This window comes from Zingiber officinale, chromosome 1A, assembly GCF_018446385.1.
Source record: "Zingiber officinale cultivar Zhangliang chromosome 1A, Zo_v1.1, whole genome shotgun sequence".
NCBI classification, from domain to species: domain Eukaryota; kingdom Viridiplantae; phylum Streptophyta; class Magnoliopsida; order Zingiberales; family Zingiberaceae; genus Zingiber; species Zingiber officinale.
Window position 1 is genome coordinate 122335912 of NC_055987.1, and position 14683 is coordinate 122350594.

Here is a 14683-nt window from a genome sequence, read left to right on the forward strand (position 1 = left end):
TTTAAATCATGGTTACAAAAAAGGAAAAGTTTTAACAAAAATAAAATCTCTCTTTTAAACCATTGTAGATGGCTACAAAAGGAAAGATTTTTTAAATTTAAAACTCTCTTTTAAAACCATGTGGATGACTTCAAAAAAAAGAAAGTTTTTAAAATTTAAAATCTCTCTTTTAAAACATTGTAGATGCCTACAAAAAGAAAGATTTAAAAAATTAAAAACTCACTTTTAAACCCATCTTGGCCGACCCCTTACTTGGGCACCAAGCAAGGATGTGGCCGGCCATAAGGATGACTTGGGTGGATGCGAGACTTTATACATAGAGGCTACAACAAGGACCTAGAGGAGGAATTGGTTTTGGCCTCTTGATGAGCTTGAGCTTCCTATATTCGACCTGAATACCCAACTCAAGTTCATCAATAATAACTCATACCACTAACGAGTTATTATTGAACTACCACACCAATATCATATTATATTATGGGCTCCTTCTTATCATGAGTGCGTTAATCTCCCTGTGTTTAAGATATCGAATGCCCATTAATTAAATGAGTTACTGACAACTCACTTAATTAATATCTAGCTTCAAGAGTAGTACCACTCAACTTCATTGTCATGACGGAACTAAGTCCACCTGCAGGGTTTACATGACAATCCTTATGAGCTCCTCAAGGGGACATCATCATCCTAATAAATAGGACACAATTTCCTTCTATAATCAACAACACACCATATAAATAATATTATTTCCCAACTTATCGGGCCTATTGATTTAATGAATAAATCTCACCCTTTGATAAATTAAAGAAATAAATACTAAGTATATGTGCTTATTATTATATCGGGATTAAGAGTATGCACATCCATAATAATAGAGGTTCTATTCTTTTATGCAGTAAGTATAAAAGGAACAACCTCAAATGGTCCTACTCTATACATACATAATGTACTAGTGTAATTTTATAGTCAAGATAAACTAGTACCAAATTACACTACAACCATTCCAATAGGTTGTCCCAATCCATCTTGGTTGTGAGCTTTTATTTATAATATATAAGGAACTGATAACATAGTCTTCTATGTGACACCATACACCATGTTATCTACAATATAAATTAAACGGACAACTGCATTTAACTAAATGTAGACATTTGACCAATGTGATTCTCATTTCAAAAATAAATATTTATACAAAAGCTAGGTTTTTAGTATACATTCTAACAAGAAGTATAATCTTCCTTCGATTACAAACTAATAAAATCATTTCTTGACACTCCATACAAATAACTGAGAAATATGGACCTAATAGTAATTTCCAACAAGAAATTGATGACTTAATAGATCAATGGGACAACGTGTTCTCCTCCGAGGACATTGACCTCATGCTTACACAAAGTTCAACTCTAGTAAGAATTGCTTTGTTGACATATCTATTAGGATATGCCCGATGCGATGTGTGCTAAAAACATGTTTCGTAAACATATATAACTGAAGACTTAACAATAAATAACTAATTTATTACATCACATGCACCACACCATGCAAGATACAATTACGTAGACAAGATCATAAAACAAAATGAAATTGAATAACAAATATTCTAGGCATATGTTACAGATGATCTGTAACGAGAAGGACACCAACTTTTTGCGACATTATCAAACCTCGCCTCTATTCGTATCTATACCAAGCTCTTTAAGACAACTCCAAGAGAACATGCTTCACCTTCAGAAGGTACTAGCCACAAGCGAAGGAGAAGGATCAAGAAGAGGAAAAAGAAGTAAAAGGAAGATCTTCTTCCTTTGGGTGGCTCACGGCCATAAGAGAAGAACCTCTTGTTGTGGTCAGTGGCAAGAGAGAGGGAGAGAGAGAGAGAGGTATTGAGTTTAGGTTTCTAAAATCTAATCAATCTAATAATGAATTATCTATTAATTATCTCTTAACCATATCAATATATAGTCTTCTTAATGAGTTGGATTAAAAAGGCTAAATCCAACCCATTATGCCTTAACTAAAAATTAGTCCATTAACCCCTTGATTTGTTTCACAACTAAATTAAGTTGGTTCATAGCTAAACTAAATTGGTTTATGACTAAACCAAGTAGGGTCCAACTCTTTCATAAGAGATATGGTCCATCTGCGCTTCTGTTCCGAAAAATATTTTCATATTTATCTTATATATGGTTCAACTAAACATTTATCTCTTGATCTGAGAATTTTATTCTCTAACTTATTTTACGTCTTTTAGAGAATTGTAGTGCATGTGACCCAATAGGTTCCCGGTTTATTTTGATCGTTCATAATTAATTACTTAATTATGGAATAATCATGGTGAATCATTTGTGGGCTACCCAAACACCTTCGAACACTTTGACTTATACCCAATCATCTTGGGTTCACACCTCCAAGAGATGTTTGCTTAAAATATAAAAGTATAAGTTTCTATGACCAAGATGACTTGTATATCTCAAGTCGAATGAAACTTACACTCGAACTACAGTAAGAACTTCATAGACATATCAATATATGTAGAGAATTATATGAAGTTTTACAGCAAGTCACTCTAATGAACTAGTTACCATAAATAATATCCATGTTTAACTCTCGACATCCCGATGTCTCCAGCTAGTGAGAAATAGCTATTTGGTTCAAACCAAGGAGTATAACCCGTGCTAGTCATACAGAATTGATGATGTTCGAATGTACCAATTCGATGATTAGGGAAATTTTAATATGTTCATAATTGCACATATAGAAATAATCATAAGTCGTGATCCAATCACAAATTCTCTCATGCAATGAATATTATAGATATTCAATAAATAGTTTAAGACTATTTAAACATATAATATGCACTTAAATATTAAATCTATATTTATCAAATAAATAGTAAAATCATAAGGTAATTACCTTAAGATATTCCTCAAAATCTAACAATGTCTTCTTGATTGGAACTTGAAAACAAGAACCAATAATGTTCCCTATTTTCTATATGGTTTCTATCTGACAATAAACAAAAGAGGAATATGCAAACTTTGTTGAAACCAAATTTGTAACCTATGCCTATAACAAACTTATGTTATTACAATCCCTATACCCATCAGGTACGAGGTAGTATAAGAAATGTACTCCTATAAATAAGAGTATTGTTTTAGAAACTAGACTTAACCTAATAGTGGTTGAACTAGCTAGTCGCAAACCAAACCCTACCTCTTTGCCTGACAGTAGAGGCAAAGGAGTAATGATACATGAACCTACTTTAGATACTGATATGGTTTTTGTAAAAATCCCTAGTATATGTAATACTAGCTGCACTATTGATATATGAGTATGATGCTTAGTCAATATACATGCCGAACATGCATTCCTTGAATACCTTAAACAAATTACTCAGCCATTAAGACTAGAGTCACTACAAATCCTCCTGTCACTACTGAAAGAGCAAGTGAAAGAAGTCCCCTTGTTGAAGATCAAATTCGAGATTACAGGCGTAATCAACGAAGGAGATATAATGCGGAAAGAACCCTACAAAGAATTACACGAAGAATCACAGGGCAAGGACCTTATATCTATTCTCTTGAATAACAGATTAATCCTCAGATTCAGTTAAGACAATCTATGCAAGAGAGAGCCTCCTTAGTACCCGCTGAGGTACTTTATCATTCCAGGCGAGATGATGCACACCATCGGGTGTATATGCATAGATCAGAAGAAGCCATCCTGGTGACAACCAATCAAGTTGATCAAGCTTTTATTCAAGAAGAAAGTTTTTATCAATTACAAAGAAGTGGGATGCTGTTTATTCATATGGGGATTATACAAGTTAGAATCCAAATTCTCCATCGACAAGAAGAAGGTATTTTATTACTAGTGGTATTTCGTGACAATAGATGGCAAGGAGATCAACCAATCTTTGCAACAATGGAAATTGATCTGACACATGGAAGCCAATTAGTGTATGTAATCCCTGACACAATGCTAACCATATCTGATTTTTATAGAAATATACAGATATCCATCTTAGCACGTGGCTATGAAGGATGGAGAAATGGAGAAGCAAATATTCTCATCACTCGAGGGCTTGTCGGACGATTGTCAAATACTCCAAATGTGGGGTTCGCTTACGAAGTTCAACATGTTGTTGATTATCTTGCTAGCCATGGGGTTAGAGCATTACCTAGAAGAAGATATGATACAAGGGAATTAATGGGGCAGAATTGGATTATTACACCATCCACGGTTACAGTTTCATTACAACCCACTGAGGTAACAACTAATAATTTAATTGATGTAAGAATTTCCCTTCATTTTAACAATTATTAGGCAGCAAGAACACCATCACCACCAAGATATAACTTGAGAGATTATGAAGAAGAGGAAGAACAGATACATACAGTTGCAGTCTTAACACTAGATGAAGAAGAAGAGGAGGTGTTTTATATCAAAAAGATAAGTAGTACAGCAAAAACACCAAGGCGAGCATCAAAAGGAGCCACAGGATATGATCTTGCTGTTGACTAAGATTATATAATTCCTCCACAAGGACAAGCATTATTAAGCACTGGAATTAGTATCAAAACTCCAGAAGGCACATATGCTCGTATAGCGCCTCGGTCCAGTTATGCTATAAAAGGCATCATCATAGGCGCCGGTGTTGTTGATTCAGATTATAGAGGTGAAGTAAAGATTCTAGTTCACAATTTCTCTAATAATACTTTGTCTCTCAAAACAGGGGAATGTATAGCACGATTAATCCTAGAATGCTGCAAAACCCCGATGATTATGCTAGTACGAGAACTTAACAACACCTCAAGAGGACAAAAAGGCTTTGGATCAATAAGCTTATCTATCCCAGAACATGATAAAGAACAAAGGATAGCACAAATCAACGAAGAATAGAACTATTACAATATGCAAGGAAATATCGACAAGAAATCTGGCAGAAACATTTTACAACTGAAGATATTTGGGATTTACTACAACCACACACTTCACAGTCAGTTGAGGATCCAGAGTATATTGAATTTCTTGAACAACGACAATTTTTATGTGTTAACACATTCGATATCCACGATGATTATATCAACTATTTGCAATATCTAATGTTGCAAGAAATAGACCCAGGTATTTCCAACTCTTCTTCCAACTCTTCAGATGATTTTATTAATCCTTTCGCAGTGGAAGATGGTGGGACCAAAGACTTGTCTGAGTCTGATAATATTCTTGCTGATAATATTCTTGCTGTGGGAAAAGATGAATTTCTTACAGATTATCCACAGTTACAGTGACTATCAGAACAAATATATTCTCAGGAGGCTGTATCCCAATATAGGCCACCTGTTGATACAACTATGAATCCAGTCGGTTACCCCCCCACAAGACCAAAGCCAGAACCTGTTAGCATTGCAAGAGAACCACAAATAAATAAAGGCAAAAAGCATTTCAAAGAAAATAATACTTCTGAATGGTGGAATCTACCATCAGCACAGCAATAGACAGGAGCCATATTAACCCTCCCTATGCAGTTAGGAAAAATTGAGGACGTCTTTTTGCGATGGGAAGCTATCACCAAGAATGTAGTTGCCCTGCAAAACTTCATGTTGGTGCAATATCCCTCAGGTCAAGGTTGACCTGGGTAACCAAGCTGAGTCTTGGTTTGGGTTTAGATGTTTGACAATAAGATATTGATTGAAGAAGAGTCAAGTAGGTCAAGGTTGACTGGATACTTGACTGGGAAGTCCTAACTGGGATGTTAGGCAAAATGAAAGTCCTGGTGAGTGAAGCCAGGCAGAAGAAAAGTCCTGGTGAGTGAAGCCAGGCAGAAGGAAGTCCTAGTGAGTGAAGCTAGGCAGATGGAAATCCTGGTGAGTGAAGCCAGGTGAAAGTCCTGGTGAGTGAAGCCAGGCAAGGGAAAATCCAGATAGATCAAGGATGATCGGACATCTGGTGCTGAGAAGTCCAAGTAGGTCAAAGGATTGATTGGATACTTGGCATGAAAGAAAAGTCCAAGTAGGTCAAAGGGATTGACCGGATACTTGGCACAGAGAAAAGTCCAAGTGGGTCAAAGGGATTGACCGAACACTTGGTAAGGGAGTCCTAGCAGGTCAAGGGAGTGACTAGATGCTAGGCATGACATACCAACAGGTCAAGGTTGACTGGATGTTGGTTTGGGAGGTTTAGGACTTGGTTTTGGACCAAAACCAAGTCGGATCGATCGATGGATCGATCCGGCCTGGATCGATCGCTGGATCGATCCGGACTGTAAATGCTCGGATCGATCCGTGGATCGATCAGAGGTCCCAATCGATCGATGGATCGATTGGGGGTTCCGCGATAAGCGCCGGATCGATCCGTGGATCGATCCAGCTGTCCCATAAGCGCTCGATCGATCCGTGGATCGATCCAAAGCCTCCCGATCGATTGAGAACATTGAATCGATCGGGATCCGACCGCTGACATCGTTTATAGCCGCAGGCGTTCGATGGCTGGCTCACCGATTCACTCCAGCTCTCGCCAACTCCTCCACAGCGCTCACAAGCTCAGATCGCCAGTTCTTGAAGGATCTTGGAAGCTCTCCAAGTCAAGAGGCGGATCAAAGCCAAGAAGAGAAGCTAGGGTTAGGGTTTTGTACTCATTGTAAGCTTGTAAGCTTGTATTTCTTGTATCCTTTCCCTCTCTTCTTGTATTGAGTATTGTAGGGCTTCTCCGCCCTTGGTAGTTACCACAAAGGAGAGTTTTATTTAGTGGAGGGTGTGTGTGTTGGTGTGGATCCTTGGATTAGTCACCTCTTGTGAGGTGGATACCAAGTAAAACCAACCGTGTTAGCGTTGTGTGTTTGTTTCTGTATTTTCCGCTGCACATCTTTGAAGGAACAAGCAACGCCGAGCACCGAGCGAACGCGACGAGCTATTCACCCCCCTCTAGCTACTTTTGGTCCTAACACTTCACAGATACACAAGATAAAGCTGATTTTATTGAAAACTTATTGGGAGAATCAGAAAGGCTTACCTGGATTCAATGGCGCATGACTTTTCCAAATGAGTATGCTGAATTAGTAAGATCAGCTGATGGACGAAATGGTACGCAAAATCTAATCTCTCAAATTAGGAGAGTATTTATTCTTGAAGATCCATTTCAAGGATCTACTGATATGCAAGATAGGGCGTACAGGGATTTAGAAAGATTAACATGTTCTCAAATTAAGGATATTATACCTTTCATGAATGAATATATGAACCTTGCTGCAAAGACAGGTCATCTATTTACAGGTCCAGAATTATTCGAGAAGTTTTGGTTAAAACTTCCAGGGGACCTTGGGAGAAGAATAAAGGTTGCTTTTGAAGATATGTACCCAGGTAACACAATGGGGGTTCATCCTCATATTATTTTTGCTTACGGATATTTGGAAGAGGAATGCAAAAAGGTTGCCTTTAGTAGATCATTAAAAGACTTATCATTTTGCAATCAAATACCTATACCTGGTTATTATCAAGATTCAAAAAGAAGGTATGGAGTTCGAAAATCAACTACTTACAAAGGTAAGCCTCATCAGTCTCATGCTCGCATAGAGAAGAAAAAGCATCTGATAAGAAACAAAAAATGTAAGTGCTTTCTCTGTGGAGAGGAAGGTCATTTTGCCCGGGATTGTCCAAGGGAATATAAAAATACCAAGAGGGTCGCAATGTTCGAAGGTTTAGAACTTCCAGAGGATTATGAAATAATGTCAGTACAAGAAGGAGATGACCAATCAGATGCAATTTATAGCATTTCAGAAGGCGAGGATAAACAGGTATTATCTATAGCTACTGAATACTTGTTTGTCTTCATGGAAACAAAAAACTGCTATATGATAGGAAAAACTGGAGGATGGCAGCCCATGGTTCGAGTCTCAAAGGAACAACATGACTGTACTCATATCTGGATAATAAATGATGACATTCCATCCCCATATGACAAATGTCATTGCTGCAAACGAGAAACTATGAAGAAACACAGAGCACATTGCAGCCAGTGCAAAATAACATGTGGTATGTGTTCAGATAACTATTTTGATATGATTATACCGGTACAAAGAATATCTGTCATACCATTTAATCCTACAAGCTTAGTGAAAGAACAATAAGTTTATATAACATGGGCAGAAGCAGAAATAGTTAGGCTACAACAAGAAGTTGAGGCGATTCAGGCCATGATGGAACTTCAAATTGATCAAATTAAAAAGGAATTTATCACTGAAAAAGATGATATTCTCTGACAAGCTTCAGCCGAAAAGCTTGAAGTTGATGCTGAAAATGAAGAATTGAGATTCAAAATTGACGCCCTTGAATTAGAAAACGAAGATTTAAAGAAATTACTCCAAAAGGAAAGAGAAGAAGTTAATGTGCTTATTTCAAAAGGAAGGGAGAAGGTCTTCTCTGCAGAAGAAATATCTCAACAAAGGAAGAAAACAAATGGGCTCTTCAATCTTGAAGTTAAAATCCACATACCAGGTATCAAAATTTTTAAGGTAAATGCTATTCTTGATACAGGAGCAACAACGTGCTGTATTGATCAGGCTTCTATTCCAGCTGAGGCAATAGAAGATAACACTTTTGTGGTAAGATTTAGTGGAATTAATTCCAAAACAACAGCTAATAAGAAACTGAAGTATGGAAACATGAAGATTGGAGAACATTCATTCAGAATACCCTATACTTATGCTTTTCCTTTATCCATTGGAGGTAATATTACTATGATTATTGGATGCAACTTTATCAGATCTCTTTATGGAGGCCTTCGAATTGAAGGAGATGAAGTAACCTTCTACAAGAATATTACAACTATCAAGAATCATCAAATGGTTGTTGCAGCCCCCCTCTATTGAAGAACTTGACCTTGAAGAAGAGGAGTATTATTATATAAAGGAGCAAGTTTGTACATGGTAAACAGGTACGCAAATTGAAGGCATCATCAAAGAATTATCTGATACAGGATATATTGGCAATGAACCTATGAAGTATTGGTCAAAGAATCAGATTAAGTGTATTCTTGATATTAAAAATACGGATCTGATCATAGAAGATAGGCCTTTAAAGCATGTGACACCACAGATGCAAGATGCTTTCAAAAGACATATCATGATACTACTTGATTTACAAGTAATCAGGCCAAGCAAAAGCCGACATCGGACAACAACTATCATAGTCCATTCAGGAATAACTATTGATCCAGTAACAAAAAGAGAAGTTAAAGGCAAAGAAAGGTTAGTCTTTAATTACAAAAGACTTAATGATAATACTCATAAAGATCAATATAGCTTACCAGGGATCAATACTATAATCAAACGAATTGGAGGCAGTAAGATTTATTCAAAGTTTGATTTGAAATCCGGTTTTCATCAAGTTGCTATGGATCCAAATTCTATTGAATGGACAGCTTTCTGGGTACCAGATGGTCTATATGAATGGCTTGTTATGCCATTCGGATTAAAGAATGCTCCGACAGTCTTTCAGAGAAAGATGGACAGCTGCTTTTGAGGTACAGACGAATTCATAGCAATCTATATTGGTGATATACTTGTCTTTTCCAAAACAGAAGAAGAACACAAGGAGCATCTGAGGATTATGCTCAGAATTTGCAAAGAAAATGGGCTGATATTAAGTCCTACAAAAATGAAGATAGGAAGCCCTACTATCGAATTTCTGGGTGCTACTATTGGGCAATCAACAATAAAACTCCAACCTCATGTAATCTCAAAGATTGCAGACTTCAAAGAACAAGAGTTGTCTACAAATAAAGGTCTTCGATCCTGGCTAGGTCTGTTAAATTATGCAAGAGGTTATATTCCTAATTTAGGAAGATTGTTAGGCCCATTATATGCAAAGACTAGCCTAACCGGTGAAAAGAAGATGAATTTTCAAGATCTAGAGTTGATTAGAAAAAATCAAAAAGTTCATCAAGGAATTACCTGATCTGTTAATTCCTCCTAATGACTGTTTTATTATTATTGAAGCTGATGGCAGTATGGAAGGCTGGGGTGGAATTTGCAAGTGGAAGCTAAAGAAGTATGATTCTAATTCAGCAGAGAAGATTTGTGCATACTCAAGTGGGAAATATAACCCACTAAAATCAACCATAGATGCTGAAATTCATGCAGTAATGAATAGTCTCAACAGCTTCAAGATTTACTATCTTGATAAAACATAGCTGATTATTCGTACAGATTTCCAAGCTATTATAAGCTTTTTCAATAAGTTTGCTCAAAATAAACCCTCTAGGGTTAGATGGCTGGCGTTCACAGACTTTATTACAGGACTTGACATTGAGATCCAATTTCAGCATGTAAACGGTAAAGATAATTTATTAGCTGATGCACTTTCTCGACTTGTATGTTCCTTGACAGGATCATGGACTCCTGCGGAGAAGGATCTTCTAATACTAGCCCAGTGTAACGACCCGCCTTCTACTGGCTAAATTGTAAGGCCGATCGTCACATTATGCTGTGCTAACTAATCCATGACCATCATTAAATCTAAGTGCGGAAGCTGTACTAATCAAAATTTTGCTAAACTATTGTCATTTCTTTATTCTACACGTGCTAAGGGGTGTAATCTAAGCTATTCATGACATCTATTACATCCCCCAATGGTCAAGGAACTTAACTAAGGGTTTCTTGCTAATATCAGGCCTCCCGATCGATCCACGGATCGATTAGACTGGTCGAATCGATCCGGAGATCGATTTAGAGGACTACTGTATCCGGGACGTGGGTTGGATCGATCCAGTGATCGATCCAGCACGCTACTGTGCTCGGGGCAATATTCTGGATCGATCGACTGATCGATCTAGACTGGCCAATCGATCCAGTGATCGATCCCAGAGCCTTCTGTTCACGACAGAAATTGCTGGATCGATCGGCTGATCGATCCAAAAGCCTACTGTTCGTGGAACAATTTGCCCAATCGATCAGCTGATCGATTGGGAACCCTCGAATCGATCAGCTGATCGATTCGAGTTTCTGATTTCGACCAAAGGTATGATTTCAGCACTTGTTCGTGCCAAAATCACCTATAACAATTCTAAACCAAATACAAAACATTCTAACATCACAAAATGGTGTTCTAAACTTGATAGGATGCATGATTAACTAATTCATAACATTTAAGATACTGAAGTGCAAAATATCGAAAAGCAAAAAGGTTCTAGTGCTTAAATAAGCTTGCTGAAATTCCCTAAGATCTTTATTCCAAGTTTCATCCACACACATCTCCATCGCATTGCCCTCTAGCCTCCGTTAGTCCATCTTTCCTTTACCTTTGTTTGTAGTATAAGGAAAAGAAAGTATCTGTAAGCTTTCGCTTAGTAAGAAACCATCTACCTCACTAAAACATGCATACGATGAGTTCATGCTTTTGAAAGATGCTGATTGAAAACTTGATGAAGAATGCTAGGCATGGCATACTATCTTACAAAACATAGAAATCAAAACTAGTCATGGCAATAACTGAAGTATCAATAAGAAAGGACTAAACTGAAACATAGCTGAGTTAAACTAAAGCTGAACTAGAACTGATTTAGAATATAATCACATGACTGATTGTGAGTTTAGAAAACTAATATCATAATAGATTAAAATACATAATCATGCTGCTAATGGGCCCGGCAACTGTACATGCTATGCGTGCATCCTTAACTAGACCCGGGGTTACAAATCCCGAATTTAGTAAGGTTTACTAGGTTATCTAAACCTAGGGACCGACTATGGGAGCCCAGCCCAATGGATATCGAATCCAGTACAGTGCCACTAAAAAGTAAAATACTGAACATAAGCTAATAAATTCTTGTCTTGCTTTTACTAGGTTGTCTAAACCTAGAACTAGGTTATCTAAACCTAGAGGCGACTGTGGGAGCCCACCCATTGGACATCTAGTCCTGTAAGAGCTGAAACAAGACTAAATAAACTGTAAAAATGCTTCTATCACATTTATCTAAGCTACTAAAATGCCTGAGTTGCATTTTACTGAACTAAACAATTTTATCGAACACTTGGTATGCGCTAATTCGCATCCTTTGTGTCGAAAATTTACATACTACTAAACTAACACATGGAATTCACACGAAAGCTACTTATACTGCAGGTGAGGGGTTTCTTACCTCGTGTGCTAATTTTTTTACGAATCTAGTCGCTAGTTTTCCGGTGGAGACGATCTTCTCGACGATCCTCTCGCGTCTACGTGTTCTTCTCGCGGAGGGGATCGTCCTCGTGTCGGAGTCGTCGCCAGAAGGTGTCCTTGAAGCCCTAGGAGAGGAACCCTGGTTGTTCTTGTGGTTGGCGCCGAGAGGAGGAGAGGAGAGGGAGAGGGCGGCGTGACTAGGGTGAGGGAAAGGTTTTTCCTCCTTTAAGAAAAATAACAATTTCTCACTTAAATCCCTATTTATATTTAGCAATTAATTCACCCAACTCTAATTTAAATAAAATTGATTTCCCTTTCCTTTCAGCACGGCCCTGCTGGGTTCGCTTGGTTACTATGGTTCACCATAAGTCATAGGACCCAATAGATCTCGGGTTCAATTCCCGCGTAGGCTATTTTACGATCCTATTTATTTTTGCTACTTCCGCTACTCTAAAAATTCCATAAAAATATTCTAAAATTCCAGAAAAATAGTAGAATATTTCTAAAATAGTTTTGAGAATTTTCGGGCGTTACAATCCCCCATACCTTATAAAAAGTTCATCCTCGAACTTAGAATAACTCTGAGTACTTCTGTCTCATACTAGCTTCTGTCTCCCAAGTTGCCTCTTTTGCTGTGTGACTGTGCCAAATGACTTTGACTAATGGTACTTCCTTATTCCGTAATTTCTTAACTACTCGGTCTATTATCTGAATAGGCCGACTGTCATAGCTGAGGTCTTCGCGGATCTGTACCGACTGGGGCTCAATCACCTGGGTGGCATCTGGGATATGCTTCTTCAGCATAGAGACATGAAATACATTGTGAACAACTTACATTTCCTGAGCATATGCTACCTTGCCAACTCTTCTGCTAATAAGGTATGGTCCCACATATCTGGGACTTAGCTTGTCCTTCTTCCCAAAACGCATTACTCCCTTCATGGGAGCTACTCTGAGGAACACTGAATCCCCAACTGAAAACTCTAAGGGTCTGCGCCGTGTATCAGCATAGCTTTTCTGGCGGCTCTGAGCTGTCTCTATCCTCTGGCGGATCTGCTGTATAGCTGTTGTGGTATCTGCCACTAGATCTGTCTGAAGTTCTAGTTCTTTCTGTTCACCACTCTCATACCAGCAGATTGGAGATCTACACCTCCGCCCATAGAGAGCCTCATAAGGTGCCATACCGATAGTGGCCTGATAGCTGTTGTTGTATGCAAACTCTGCTAAGCTCAGATATTTGCACCAACTTCCCTTGAAATCTAGGGCACCTGCTCGGAGCATATCTTCGAGTACCTGATTCACCCGCTCTGTCTGTCCATCTGTCTGAGGATGGAAAGCTGTGCTGAACTTTAGTTTCGTACCCAAAGCTGACTGTACACACTCCCAGAAGTGTGATGTGAACCTACTGTCTCTGTCTGATATAATGGTTCGTGGCCTCCATGCAATCTCACGATCTCCTTGAGATACAACTGAGCTAGCTGTTCCATGGAGTAGGATATCCTGATAGCTAAGAAGTGGGCTGATTTAGTCAACCTGTCAACTATTACCCAGATGGTATCAAAACCATTCGTGGTTCTTTGCAATCCCACTATGAAATCCATAGAAAGGTCTTCCCACTTCCATTCTGGTATCTGAATGGGCTGCAAAACTCCTCCGGGTCTCTGATGTTCTGCCTTAACCCTCTGACAGGTTAGGCAGGTGCTGACATATCGTGCGATGTCTCTCTTCATCCCAGGCCACCAAAAACGTTTCTTCAAGTCTTGGTACATCTTGGTGGAGCCGGGATGCATCGCATAAGGAGTCTTGTGAGCCTCATCTAAAATCTTCCTTCTGAGTTCCTCCTGATCCGGAACACATAATCTGTCGCCAAAGTATAACACCCCGCAGCGGACACTCGGAATTCTCCACTTTCTGTTTCTGCTAATCCTTGCTTGATTTTCTGAATTTCAGGATCCTGTTCCTGAGCTGTCTGGATGTCACCAAGCAAGGTAGACTCTAATGTCATAGTAGAGAGCTGTCCGACTATGAGTTCGAGACCGAAATCTGCGATCTCTCTCTGTAGGGGCGGTGACATGGCTGCTAGAGATAATAGGGCAGCACTGGACTTTCTGCTAAGGGCGTCTGCTACCCTATTTGCTTTTCCTGGGTGGTAGAGGATGTCTATATCGTAATCTTTGACCAGCTCTAGCCATCTGCGCTGTCGCATATTCAGATCCTTCTGAGTGAAGAAATACTTCAGACTCTGATGATCTGTATACACTCTACACTGAGCTCCATACAAGTAATGTCTCTAAATTTTGAGAGCGAACACCACTGCTGCGAGCTCAAGGTCATGAGTGGGGTAATTCCTCTCATAATCCTTGAGTTGTCTGGAGGCGTAGGCGATCACCTTGCCATTTTACATCAGTACTGCTCCTAGTCCCAATTTAGAGGCATCACTATATATATCAAAGCTGTCTGTGTTTTCTGGTAGAGTCAGAATAGGTGCGCTGGTCAATCTCCTTTTCAGCTCGCTGAAACTGTTCTTGCAGTCC